The sequence below is a fragment of the Dreissena polymorpha genome, chromosome 4 (genome assembly GCF_020536995.1).
Source record: "Dreissena polymorpha isolate Duluth1 chromosome 4, UMN_Dpol_1.0, whole genome shotgun sequence".
Taxonomy (NCBI): Eukaryota; Metazoa; Mollusca; class Bivalvia; order Myida; family Dreissenidae; genus Dreissena; species Dreissena polymorpha.
The window spans coordinates 50,678,413-50,693,617 of NC_068358.1; the positions used below are offsets into that span (position 1 = coordinate 50,678,413).

General features: G+C 38.0%; 2 protein-coding genes across 5 annotated transcripts in view; both read left to right on the forward strand.

Moving 5' to 3' along the window:
• The window catches only part of LOC127877524 (adhesion G protein-coupled receptor B1-like), a 469,993-nt gene that overhangs the window by 435,110 nt on the left and 19,678 nt on the right, over positions 1-15,205 (forward strand). The window lies entirely within an intron of this gene.
• The window catches only part of LOC127877531 (uncharacterized), a 28,785-nt gene continuing 13,620 nt past the window's right edge, over positions 41-15,205 (forward strand). For 3 of the 4 annotated variants that reach the window (XM_052423482.1, XM_052423484.1, XM_052423481.1), the window contains exons 1-2: positions 41-181; positions 4,420-4,741. The gene's annotated coding sequence lies outside the window, so the exon portion shown is untranslated. Of the gene's footprint in view, positions 182-225; positions 428-4,419; positions 4,742-15,205 lie in introns of those variants that run through there. The other variant, XM_052423483.1, reaches the window with a different exon arrangement.

The following is a 15,205-nucleotide window of genomic DNA, read 5'->3' on the forward strand; positions in this document are numbered from 1 at the left end:
TTTTGACCCAAAGGGTACGTCATATAATCGACCGTATCTAGGGCATTGTTTTCACCGTCGCTAAGGTACTTCCCCGTGTGTGACGTCAGCGCGATAACAAGAATAAACAATAAATTAATAGTGTACGAAAATTAGACGCCCGTACGGAAATAGCCGCATCGACTCTAGTGTGGAATAGAAGGTAAATTACACGCTATACTTATTGTACAAAATATGCCGTTTAAACGTGGTTTATGAACACTGTTATGCAATTAACCGCGTAAATCGACCAAGGTGACTTATTAGAAGGGTATTGGACTGAAGAACTTCATATTTTTTTTACATTTCAGTCGGTGACGTAACATGAATGGTGTAAATCGGGATTTAAACGCGTCTGATTATAGTTTGTGTAATGCTATATACAAATATGTAGTTTAAGGTTATTCCGGTAAGTTAACACTTAAATAAATAATTAAATTTAATATAGAACTGTATTTTAAAATACTTAGTTGCGACTTATAATTTAGACAGTAACATATTTTCAGAAAATGATTATATAATATTTTTCTTCCTTGTCGATTATCTTGTCCAAGATAACTATGTATCGTTTAACCCATTTATGCCTAGCGTCTAGACAAAAGGCCTTGGCAAACAGCGTAGACCCAGATAAGGCGCCGCATGATGCGTCGTCTTATCAGGGTCTGCGCTGTTTGCTTAAAGGAATTTCTGTAAGAAATATTATAAATATAGAAATAAATATACATGACATCCCTAATTTTGAAAATAAATTGATCCAATTTAGAAGGATGGGAGAGTCCACTAGGCATAAATGGGTTAAAACTAGCGGACTTCTTTGTGAAGATACACTACAATGAAACGATGTTTACGTTTTAAAAATACGTGTCTCCTAAATAAGCGTGTTTAAAATTTATTTGTTTGAAACCATTAATATTCATCGACACATTTATAACTTTGTATAGACCTGATTTAGGCAAACATTACACAATTTTCCATTTTCTTAAATTTTGAGTATAGAAGAAAGGTCTCTCATTGTATAGGTATGAGTATTTTCCACAATAAGATTTGTTAAAATCATACTTTTTTATTAAGGCGGTGTACTGATGCAATTGGATAAAGCTTGTATTAGTTCTATATGTACTTTTGTTTTCACTTGCCTGGCTTTACTATCGTAGTTAGACTTATTTCCAAATTGAAGAAGTATGGGTATATTCCAGTTCAAGTTTGTTGGGTAATGTTTCATTTGTTGGCCATATGTCGGCCACATGGTCCGCAATTCAGCTTGTTAAGTTTTGGTAACATGAGCTGAAAGGACGCCCCATATTAAATGGACCTGTTCACAGATGTTGGCAGATATTGAAGTTTGTCATTAAGTGCTTAATATTGATAAATGTTAAAATTGGATCTAATAATATCTAGTTAAAACAAGAATGAAATTAAAGAAAGAAAAAAGTAACCCTCATTTGGGCTCGAACCACTGACCCTAGGAGTAAAAGTCTAATACTTAGACCACTCGGCCATTCGTGCTTATACAATGCACGATTTATTGTATACTTTATATAAGCAATCCTCGTACAAATTTAAACGACATCATTAGGACTCTCCAAATTATTCATTCGTTTCGCGTTGCAACGCTTTCAGGGCTTTTCATCAGGAAATTGGGAAAAGGCCCTAGCCTTTCAAATTGGGAATTTCATGCGCGATAACTGCTCTTTTTGGGAAGGCCGTGTTTTTAAAAGTTTTTGAAACAGGGCCTTTTTTCATTGTGCAGACGTATTAAAAGACAAAGTGCATTCTTTATCATTTTAGACCTCATTGCTTTCAATGAGGGAGATGTCCAATATGTCTTAAGTAAACAAAATAAATTTGTTTTTTACAATTTGGGAAATTCCTCTATCAATTTTGGGAAAAAATGACCTTATTTTCAATTGGGAAGGGGCCGAACTTTGGCCCCTGTTATATAAGGGTGAAAAGCCATGGCTTTATAATTTTCAGGTTTTTAAATCGTTAAAAGCTGCATATAATGGATATTTTAGGGCATGATAAGTGTACAGTATTACTGTTTTCTCTCGAATATCATAACTACAACGAAAATGTGAGAATCTGAAACATTTTTTTTTATCCCCACGCTTTTTGAAAAGCGTGGGGATATTGTGGTTATCTCCGCCGTCTGTCCGGTTGTCCGTCTGTCTGCCCGTCCGTCCGTCCGTCCTGGCCACTATCTCCTCCTACACTATACGCACTAGAACCTTGAAACTTACACACATGGTAGCTATGAGCATATGTGCGACCCTGCACTATTTTGAATTTTGATCTGACCCCTGGGTCAAAAGTTATGAGGGTTGGAGCTGGGCCGGGTCAGAGATTTTCACTCATTTTTTTAGGTTATTTCTTCATTTCTACACCGATTGTCTTCAAATTGATACCGAACCTCTCTTATGACAATGCGGTCAATCTTAAATGCATGGCCCCATTACCAACCCTGGGGCGCCCCGCCCACATAGGCCACACCCACCCAAAATTGCAGTTTTACTATAATTTCTTCATTTCTACACCGATTCACTTCAAATTGATACTGAATCTTTCTTATGACAATACGGTCAATCTCAGCTATGCATAGCCCATTACCAACCCTGGGGCACCCCTCCCACATAGGCCACGCCCACCCAAAATACCGAGGGGCCCAATGGTTAGTAATGGCGCACTTCAAATTGATACTGAACCATTCTTATGACAATACGGTCAATCTCAGCTATGCATGGCCCAATTACCAACACTGGGGCATCCCGCCCACATAGGCCACGCTCACCCAAAATTGCCTTTTACTATAATTTCTTCATTTCTACACCGATTCACTTCAAATTGATACTGAACCTCTTTTATGACAATACGGTTAATTTCAACTATACATGGCCCCATAACCAAGCCTGGGGCGCCCCGCCCACATAGGCCACGGCCACGCGAAATTGCCATTAACTATAATTTCTCCATCTCTACACCGATTCACTTCAAATTAATACTGAACCTCTTTTATGACAATATGGTCAATCTCAATTATGTATGGCCCCATTACCAACCCTGGGGTGCCCCGCCCACATTGGCCACGCCCACCCGAAATTGCCTTTTACTATAATGTGTTCATTTCTACACCGATTAACTTCAAATTGATACTGAACCTTTCTTATGACAATCCGGTCAATCTCAACTATGTATGGCCCCATAACCAACCCTGGGGCACCCCGCCCACATAGGCCACGCCCATCCAAAATTGCCTTTTACTATAACTTCTTCATTTCTACACCAATTCACTTCTAATTGATACTGAACTTCTCTTATGACAATACGGTTAATCTCAACTATGCATGGCCCCATTACCAACCCCGGGGCGTCGCTGGGTCAAACATGCGGCGTGGGGATACGCGTCGGCCTCTGCCGCGCCATTTCTAGTTTAAATTTTGTCAATTAATCAAAACGTGAATAGGTCCCTTTAATTTCGGGGTCCAAGGGGAAGTTCACTTTGGATTGTAAAATGAACATTCGTGGCATCACGATATGTAGAGAACACGTTAAACGAAATAGATATGCCGTAGGAGAAAAGGGGGCGCCTCTTGTAGTCAAGGTCACATGCGCATTGCTCAATTGTATTCGTTTCTATATTTTGATAACTATTTACTGTACGTTCAAAGAATTATATATGCCGATATGAATCTGTATACAATGGAAGACACCGATTGCTTTTAAAGAAAAACATCTCAAAGGTCTAGTTCGAAAAGTGAAATGCGATCCGCACGAAATGTAGAACACGCTTTGAGTTATGGTATCTCATGGGTAACGACATAAAGATCGACAGGTCAAAGGTTATGGTTCCACGGGCTTGTGATGTGAAAATATGTCTCCATAGACCATTTTGTTACTTTAGAATCGCTCTGACCTCTCGCACTTTACAATATGGAAGACATACCAAGGCGTTCATGATCAATGTCAAACGTTCGTCATGTTCGATTTGCTTTTATTTAATGCTAAGCAATGAAACATTGAAAATATCGCAGAAATAATTCCGGATATAGTGTCTCACTAGCCTGACTCTTTTTTAAAAAGAAAACATTAAAACATTTAATGTAGATGTGAAGGTACTGTGCCTTTCATAGAAGACAATAGTCAAACGGATGTAAAGCCAAATAGGATGTAATGTTAATTCCACCATTTTTATTCACAAATAGCGCAAGCGCTCGTGAACATGTATTTTTTCTCACTCTACTGAGGAAAATAATTTACGGTTTTACCACGAAAGCAAACACATGTTTGAATAGTTTGTGCTTAGAGAGCGTTATTACTGCGCAATATGTAATACTATTATTTAACATTATACTACTATTCATCGGTATTGAGTCCAAATGGTATGTTTCATGATTTTGTTTTCAGTCTGGGATGTAACATACGCCATTTCAAGTCATGAAGTGTCTCAATGCCGACTGTGGGACGGTGCAAAGTGAGGGAAAATTCTGCATCGAATGTGGCACACAATTAGAACCAAGAAAAGCAGAGTTCATAAACTGTGCTGGCAAAGATGACAATTGAAAACATGCGGCGCAACTATCAATTCGAATCATAGGTTCTGCTCGAACTGTGGGAGAAAAGTTGACCCGAATGAGTTTCTGATTGGGATTTGTCAAAAATGTGGCGCACAATCATTGTCCTGTTACGGAGAAGATGTGCAAGGTGTGCATAGAGACCAAGTGAACAGGTAAAACTTTTTTTGTCAATATCACTACGTTCATTAACCCTACCAGTATCCAATTTTAATATAAGCAAAATCAGGGCAATGTTGCATATCATTTTGTTAACCACAATCAATGTTGACCATTAAGTGCTAAACACTTTTTTGAATGGCTTCATTTATAAGCATGCCATAAACAAATGCGTTAAAGATGCAATTTTCCAACTGACATGACCATCGGCCTGGGAATCTGCACAATGGATTGAACTTTATCTTTATTTTTTGTCGTTAGGATAAACACATGTTATTAGCGAGGCTGTTTTCGGAGAAAACCCGAGCTATTGTCATAGCCAGCTCGTCCGCCGTCCGACGTCCGCCGTCCGCCGTAGGAGTCGTGCTAAAACCTTAACATTGGCTCTAAAATCAAAGTGATTCCACCTACAACTTTGAAACTTCATATGTAGATGCACCTTGATGAATTCTACACGCCATACCCATTTTTGGGTCACTAGATCAAAGGTCAAGGTCACTGTGACCTCTAATATCAAACTTTAACATAGGCTCTAAAATCAAAGTGCTTCCATCTACAACTTTGAAACTTCACATGTAGTCGCACCTTGATGAGCTCTACATGCCACACCCATTTTTGGGTCACTAGGTCAAAGGTCAAGGTCACTGTGACCTCTAATATAAAACTTTAACAAAAACCTTAACATTGCCTCTAAAATCAAAATGCTTCCACCTACAACTTTGAAACTTCATATGTAAATGCACCTTGATGAGTTCTACAGGCCACACCCATTTTGGGTCACTATGTCAAAGGTAAAGGTCACTGTGACCTCTAAAAAAATTCTGACAAGCTTTTGCAGCCGAGCGTGGCACCCGTTATGCGGTGCTCTTGTTGAAAATACATAAGTGCACTATCAGTGAAAGGAATTTCCCATGTTAAATGTTCATTCATAATATGTGTACTAGTTTTTAAACTTTCCTTTAAATATATTAAGGGACGAGTTAATTTTATTGAAATGTTTATCTATTCTGTTAAAACTAGAAATGGCGCGGCAGAGGCCGACGCGTATCCCCACGCCGCACGTTTGACCCAGGGGCGCCCCATGGTTGGTAATGGGTCCATGCATAGTTGAGATTGACCGTATTGTCATAAGAGAAGTTCAGTATCGATTAGAAGTGAATCGGTGTAGAAATGAAGAAATTATAGTAAAATACAATTTTGGGTGGGTGTGGCCTATTATGGGCGGGGCGCCCCAGGGTTGGTAATGGGGCCTTACATAGTTGAGATTGACCGTATTGTCATAAGAGATGTTCAGTATCAATTTGAAGTAAATCGGTGTAGAAATGAAGAAATTATAATAAAAAAGCAATTTTGAGTGGGCGTGGCCTATGTGGGCCGGGTGCCCCAAGGGTTGGTTATGGCGCCATGCGTAGTTGAGATTGACCGTATTGTCATAAACGAGGTTCAGTATCAATTTGAAGTGAATCGGTGTAGAAATGAAGAAATTATAGCAAAAGGCAATTTTGGGTGGGTGTGGCCTATGTTTGCGGGGCGCCCCAGGGTTGGTAATGGGGCAATGCATAGTTGAGATTAACTGTTTTGTCATAAGAGAGGTTCGTATCAATTTGAAGTGAATCGGTGTAGAAATTATAGTAAAAGGCAATTTTGGGTGGGCGTGGCCTATGTGGGCCGGGCGCCCCAGAGTTGGTAATGGGGCCATGCATAGCTGAGATTGACCGTATTGTCATAAGAGAGGTTCAGTATCAATTTGAAGAGAATCGGTGTAGAAATGAAGAAATTATAGAAATTTCGGGTGGGCGTGGCCTATGTGGGCGGGGTGCCCTAGGATTGGTAATGGGGCCGTGCATAGCTGAGATTGACCGTATTGTCATAAGAGCGGTTCAGTATCAAGTTGAAGTGAATCGGTGTAGAAATGAACAAATTATAGTAAAAGGCATTTTCGGGTGGGCGTGGCCTATGTGGCCGGGGCGCCCCAGGGTTGGTAATGGGGCCATGCATAGTTTAGATTGACCGTATTGTCATAAGGAAGGCTCAGTATCAATTTGAAGTAAATCGGTGCATGAATGAAGAAGTTAATGTAAAAAAAAACATAAAAAAATGAGTGAACATCTCTTACCCGGCCCCGCCCCAACCCCCATAGCTTTTGACCCAGGAGTCAGATCAAAATTCCGTCATTGTCACCGTCGCACATATGCTCATAGCTACCATGTATGTAAGTTTCAAGGTTGTAGTGCTAATAGTGTAGGAGGAGCAGGTGGCCAGGACGGACGGACGGACGGACAGACGCACATCACCACAATATCCCTACTTTTTCTCCGAAAAACGTGGTAATAATAATGTGTCTTAACAAAAAGCCGTGATTTTATATAAATATGACGAAATTATATTGTTCTAATCTCTCTACGAGCGAGGTGAATTTATATCATAAAGAACAAATACCATGTCAAAATTTATTTATTTTGCATTTTATTTTAAATCTAGTTGTCAATACTTTCCTACTGGTGCAGGATGTTGTATATTCTGTTACAATGATTACTGCAGACATATAATCTGCGTGTTTTATTACTGTCTGTGCAGATGAAATTGATAACAGTAGATCACTGATAACATGACTTCAGAAACAAACAGGACCGACTATTTAATGAAACAAGCTTGATTTATGGCAGCTATAAGGTGGTAATACACCAAGTTCTGCCAACTTTGTGTAACTTCCATGCCTTGTTTACATGGTGATTTGCACCAGTACAGGAACTTTAGTGACCTACTTATTTTGTCAAGAAACCACCAAATTGAATGAACTTAATAAATGAAATTGGCTTATTTAATTTTGCACTCATTATAATGCTGTCATAAGGTGACAGTAAACATCCAGGTATTGTCTTCTTTAATAATCAAAGTACTGACAGTACTGGTGTGACGATGCTTTTGAAGAAGATGAATATATAAAAGCATCAATTTAAGTTGATCTACATCATCACAATTGTGTATGTGGGTACGAAAAAAAAATTTAGTGCAAAAATTTTGGGAACAAAAACATTATGCCAAAAAAAATTTGCTTACGAAAAAAAATTAGAGTACGAATAAATTTGGGTACGAACAAAAAATTGGGTACGAAAAAAATTTGTGTACGAAACAAATTTTTGAACGAAAAAAAATTGGGTATGAAAAAAAAATGGGTACGAAAAATTTTTGGTTCGGAAAAAAAATTGGGGGTACGGGGACGTAGTACTCCTGGGAAATTGATCCACAATCGCACATTCTTGGCCCTTTACTTTAAACATCGGATAAGTACCTCGAAGGCAATAGTATGAATACACATTATGATTTATTGCGTACCATTTGGGTCGAAAGTCAACAAAACCTAGTAGGTAAAAAGAGAAATGTACTTTGACGTACAATATGAACGTCGAGGTACTTTTTTTGAACTTCGATGTACAAAATTGTAATTCGACGTTCAGTCTTAACTGACCCTTGAGTGTTAGCCAATAAGAAGACGCCTTACATCAGTTGCTTTTAGAGATATTTGACATTGAACATTACTATTATTATTATTTATACCAAATTATCCGACTATCGACCACTAACTAATAGATATTGAGCGTATTTATTGAACATTATTATTATTATTTATACCAAATTATGCGACTATCGACCGCTAACTCATAGATATTGTGCGTATTTATTGACCTGGCGTGGCGGAATTAACCTCTGACTTATGCAAATAATGGTACACCGCTTGTAAGCAAACAGCTTTCAAGCGACTGCAGGCTGATCTGGATCCAAACTGGCCGCAATCGCCTTAATGTCTCTTACTGTGACACAGTTCATTTGACTTAAAATGATATTTAATACAGTCGATTGGTGTATAACGGATAGCTAAGGACTTCGAGTCTCATTTCAACGTAAACACCATGCATTCAGTAATTAAACCTTTAAACCTCGAAAGACAAATGTGTTTCCTACTGAAACATGCCAGCGGTTTTAGAATTCCGACAAATATTTTTTGTTTACAACGCAAATTTAAGGGTTAACTGATTCAGCAATTACCGGATCGCTTAGGTCTTTATCGGATTACATGTGTATCGTGTTATTTCTTGAAAATTTACCCAGCATTTGTAAAACATATTGCAAGATATGTACATTTCCAGAAAAGGAACTTCATGTCTGCGTTTAATAAGACCGAGGTCATGGAAATCGCTGCACAATTGATGAAGTAATGGCTGTTCAAAGCGATGCATCCTATATTCGCCTTTTTATTCGGGTCGTTTTCAGTTGAATACCGTGTTATATATATATTTGATAGTGAAAACTATGTTTTCAGAGAAATCGATTTTTCGTTATAACTTTTTTTTTCAGTCAAAATGATGCTTTTTCTTATAAATATCATAGCCACGCGCTACCCACATGTGTATTGGACAACTTCAATTATTGAGTTTTCATTTAGTTTGAGACAATCCCCACATTCCCGAATATGTGTCGCCACATGTCCGTTATTCACTTAATCACGAGTTGCAGCTCTCATGCTTATTTTATGTGGTACGCATCAATTTATTTTCTGATCATTCTTACTTTTAGAAAGAACACATTATACTACAATATTACATCAATGAACATAATGTTTACCAAACAAAATCTGCAAAATTCAGGAAACCATACGTCTTCACTTTTCCTTTCGTCACAAAAACGGTGCGTACATAACGTGACCTTGTGTTGCTTTCGAAAAAAGAAACAATTGTAAGTTAAACATTGACACACGTCAACTAAAACATGAATCGACTGAACAATGATATGCATTTTGTATTCAATTAATAGAACACTATAAATCTTTTCATAAATAAAAGTATTTTGCAAAAAACTTATAACCTATCCGTTACTCACTAAAATCCGCTATACACCAATCGACTGTACTAAAATAGAAAGAAGAAAAAATACCAACCCGTAATATGAGTAAAGACTTTGTAATCAATGTTTTCAGGACAGCTTGGTGATCTGCAAATCTCATGTGATATGTTGATATCGGGTATCATAGTCATTCAATAAGTCGCAAAATGCTCGAACACTATTTACAAAGCAAAATGTGACTTAAATTGATAACTAAAAATTAGCGGAGATTTAGTTAATATATAACTCATATATCCTAAATGACAGTTTCTAAAAAGCCAAACAAGCCGATGTATGCTGTAAGAAAGTTTTGACGCGAGTGTGAACATTATCTCATGGGCGCGGCCATTGTTGTATGACCTTGAGCGGTCCGTCTAAAATGCGTATATGACTCATATCCGCGGATATGAACGAAAAGTGCGAATATGAACGAATATAGCAATATTTATGCGTTTTTTGCAGTTTTGTTATGAACAAATCACTGTTGAATTAAAAATTCACAATACGTGATAAATATGTTAAGACTGCCTCAAAATAGAGCAATTTAATAAAAGCGGTGGTCTGACTGGTCGTTCATATTCGCGGATATTAATTTGGAGTTACTGAAATTAAAATGCCAATGAACAACGCTTTTTAATTCATTCGATCGTAACATTACACATTATCGACGTGTATTTTTGTCACAGAACGATTTTCATATAACAAAAATAAAGGAAAATACATTTAAAAAGCCATTATCTGTTCATGTCCGCACTTATCAGTCATATCCGCCGATATGAGTGATATACGCATTTTAGTCGTACCTTATGTTGAGGCATGAACGACAACTCTGCTGGAGAATGTTACCAATGCTAATCAGCGAGATATGCCGATAAGCAAATCGACACTATTTCAATCGGACTGGCTCGGTCTTTTACATAGCTCGTCATTGTGAAGATATTTCCATGGTATGATTACTTAGACGATGCTGAAGCAGCATCGTCAAAAATTGCAACACAAACTTGTATGATAAATAAAACGTGGTAGTCTTAATAGCAATTAAACATGTTTGATCCACGCGGTACACAACACCTTTTACACCATTATCCGTGTTGTGACAAACATTAAAGTACGACTGATTAATTATCATACCAATTAGCTTTAATTGATTAATGTTTGAACATTTTAATTATTGTTCGTTTTATACAAAACATTGCACACCTTTACACACAGATATATAACCCGTGAAAAACACCGACCAAAGGTGTAAAAGAGAAAAAGAGGAATAATTGGTAAATGACACATGTCGGCTACTAATTCATATTTATGGAATAAAGCTCATAGACTTTTGAGAAACTATTTTGGGAACATGGCATTTACTAGTGAAATTGTAAATTTTAGCTGAATTATTCTGTGGGCAGTGAAAGAGTATTTTTGTTTGTTTCATACATTTTGTATGGCTAATCATACATTATATCATATAAAAGAAAATCCACCACATATAGAAATCAGTAAAAAGACCCCGAAAATGACACACTGTTTATAGCTTACCATCGCCATTTCTAAACAAGCAATTTGAAATCGTCTGAATGGATTTTGTAAAAAGATACTTTTTGCGGTTCTAAATATGAACTTGTTTTCAGTAAGGAAATATCAGCAACAACAGCATAATACAGAGTAAAGTGCCCTTCGTCACATTTAGCAAAAAAGGGATCAACACATTATTAATGGAAGTTTTATTGAAGACAATTTGTTATAAAAAAACTAGTAAGGCGTGTTATTTAAAATGTTTTATGCAAAGCTTTGAATATTTGCTGGGCGTAAAGTCCACCACCGTCCCGTTGATTATCCGTCGTAAATTCACGGCTAGAATCCATTTGCGCCCGATACTATCGTCCTTTGGGAAGCAGAAAAGTCCTTTCTTCCCATTTTCAAGACGAGCATTGCATCCAAATGCTGTACACTGCACCATCGTATTATCTGTAGATCAGCAATGTCACTTAACAATTCGAATCGTAATCAACTCCACGTAGATTGAAAATTCAAAAAAAATGCGAGTAAATGATGAACACAGTCCTGTATACAGTGACGTTTTCGCGAAATTTTCGTTACTGTAACAATGGATGTCGTTCTGGGTCATGCGTAGTGGTGTTCGACTACGTCGTCGGGGGAAAATAGCGGCGTAAATTGCCGAATGCATTACGCAAATCCCCGATCATCAAAATAATCGTTTTTTAGCTCTAAATATTATTTTTACTTTTTTGTTTTAAATTTAATGTTATAATATGATATTCCTTTATAAATATTATTTTTACGTCATAAATCTACTGTTGATATTTAAACTAAACATCGCCGATAATAAGGAATATAAAGCTGTGCTATTCTAGAAAGATCCGAATTTAAGTATCCGAAACTATGGCCTCTGAATAAGGCATTGGGCGTTAAGTTAGTTCCTTATTCGGAAGCCTGTATTTCGGACAATCACCTTCGGATATGTTATATTTTAGATGGTGTGTGGGTTAATTAAACATGAATATGTTATATGGACGTATTCTGTCACATTTCTTTTTATTAGCTCACCTGAGCACAACGTGCTCATGGTGAACTTTTGTGATCGCCTTTTGTCCGTCGTCCGTCGTCAACATTTTGCCTTGTGAACACTCTAGAGGCCACATTTATTGTCCGATCATCATGAAACTTAGTCAGAACATTTGTCCCAATAATACCTCGACCGAGTTTGAAACTGGGTCATGCTGGGGAAAAAACAAGTTCACTAGGTCAAAAAAAGAAGAAAAATCGTGTGAACACAAAAGAAGTCACATTTGATGACCAATCTTTATACAACTTTGTCAAATTGTTTGTACTTATGATATGTTGGTTGAGTTCAAAAATGGCTCCGGTCCTGTTGAAAAACATGGCCGCCAAGGGCGGGGCAGTGTTCCTTATGTGGCTATAGAGAAACCTTGTGAACACTCTAGAAGTCGCAATTTTTGCCCAATCATCATTAAACTTGGTTAAACAGTAGTTTCATTGATATCTCGGACGAGTTCGAAAATGGTCCAGATCGGTGAAAAAACATGGCCGCTAGGGGGCGGGGCAGTTTTCTCTATATGTATATAGTGAAAACATGTGAACACTCTAGAAGTCACATTTTTGGTCCAATCCTCATGAAATTTGGTCAGAACATTTGTTTCCTGGATATGAGGTTGAGTTCGAAAATGGTGCGTATCGGTAAAAAACATGGCCGCCGTGGGGGTCATTTTTCTTATATTTAAATAGTAAAAGAAGCTTGTGAACACTCTAGAAATCACTTTTTTTGCCTTATCATCATGAAATTTTGTCTAAACATCGATTTAATAGACATCTCGGACGAGTTCGAAAATGGTCATAATCGGTGGAAAAACATGGCCGCCAGGGGGTGGGGCAGTTTTCTCTATATGTATATAGTAAAAACATGTGAACAGTCTAGAAGACACTTTTTTTGCCCAATGTTCATAAAATTTGGTCAGAACATTTGTTTCCTGGCTACGACGGTTGATTTCAAAAATGGTTCGGATCGGTAAAAAAAATCATGGCTTCAAGGGGGGGGGGGTCTTTTTCCTTATATTTAAATGGTTAAAAAGCTTGTGAACACTCTAGAAGTCACATTTTTGCCTAATCATGAAATTTTGTCAAAACATTGTTTATGTGGATATCTTGGACGTGTTTGAAAATGGTCGTGATCAGTGGAAAATCATGGCCGCCGGGGATGGGGCAGTTTTCTCTATATGTATATAGTGATAACATGTGAACAGTCTAGAAGACACATTTTTTGCCCAATGTTCATGAAATTTGGTCAGAACATTTGTTTCCTTGATACGACAGTTGAGTTCGAAATTGGTTTGGATCGGTAAAAAAACATGGCTACAAGGGTCTTTTTCCTTATATTTATATAGTAAACAAGAGATGTGTTTGTCAGAAACACAATGCCCCCTATTGCGCCGCTTTGAAGCCATACATTTGACCTTTGACCTTGAAGGATGACCTTGACCTTTCACCGCTCAAAATGTGCAGCTCCATGAGATACACATGCATGCCAAATATCAAGTTGCTATCTTCAATATTGCAAAAGTTATGAAGAAGGTTAAAGCTTTGGTTAAAGTTTTTGAATAAGATTTTTTTGTACCTTTGACCTTGAAGGATGACCTTGACCTTGACCTTTCACCACTCATAATGTGCAGCTCCATGAGATACACATGCATGCCAAATATGAAGTTGCTATCTTCAATATTGCAAAAGTTATGACCAAGGTTAAAGTTTTGGTCAAAGTTTTGGGACACACACACACGCACGCACGCACGCACGCACTCACGCACGCACGCACGCACTCACGCACGCACGCACGCACGCACACGCACGCATGCACGCACGCACGCACGCACGCACGCACACACGCACACACACACACACACACACACACACACACACACACACACACACACACACACACACACACACACACACACACACACACACACACAATAACCTTTAATATAAAACAACTTGTGAAGAACTATGGGATCATGTCAATAGAATGTAAGGCAGACTCCCAACTGTAACACTTATCTTTCGCGTTAACAACCAAGTTCTAGTCACTAATACAGATAAGGCCTCGGCGCTGGTCCAACATTATCAAAGAATAAGCAGTGACGAAGGCTACTCTAGAGATTGTATAGCAAGAAAACAAGATCTTAAAAATGAATTTTATGACTGGTTGCACTCTACCGATCAGAAAAAACAAAACACAAATACAATGCTTGATTTAGTCTGTTTGAACTCGAAGCGGACCTTATAACTTGCAAAAAAGGAGCGCCTGGCGACGATAATTTTCATTACAAAATTCTTAAACAGCTTCCGCTCTCTGCGAAACAAGAATTAAATATTTTATTCAATAGTAGAATGTACCCTCCCTGACGAATGGCACGAGACCACAATTATTCCATTCATAAAAACTAAAAAACCAAAAGATTCTCCTTCTATCAACCAATCTCACTCACCTCTACCTTTACCAAACTTATGCAGAAAAGGATAAAACCTAGACTCTGCGCATACTTAGAAAAACACAACAAAATTGCTAAACTTGAATCAGGCTGCAGGTCGAACAACTCTTGTGAAGACCATATAGTCCGCTAAGAAGCCGGTATAAAAACGCACAGCTTCTCGGTGAAACAGTGGCAGCCGTGTTTTTGGACCACCACTGCCTTTGATAAACTATAAAAATGAGCACGCTATTCAGCTTCTTTATGAATTAGGAAAGAGGGTACCATGCTGAAATGGCTAGCAGCGTTCTTTAAAACTCGTAAAATTAAGGTGAGACTAAACGGGGAAACATCCGAGACAGTGGAAACTGTCAACGGTCGCCCCCAGGGCAGTGTACTGTCGCCGATAATATTTTCAATTGCTATGAACACGCTAGACGAAGCAATACAGGAGAATAACTCTGAAAATAGTACCGATCTGATACAGTTATCACTATTCGTAGATGATAACGCGATATGGGCCACATCTAAATCACCGAAATTTGCCATTAAGAAAATACAAGCGGCCCTCACTGCGATAGA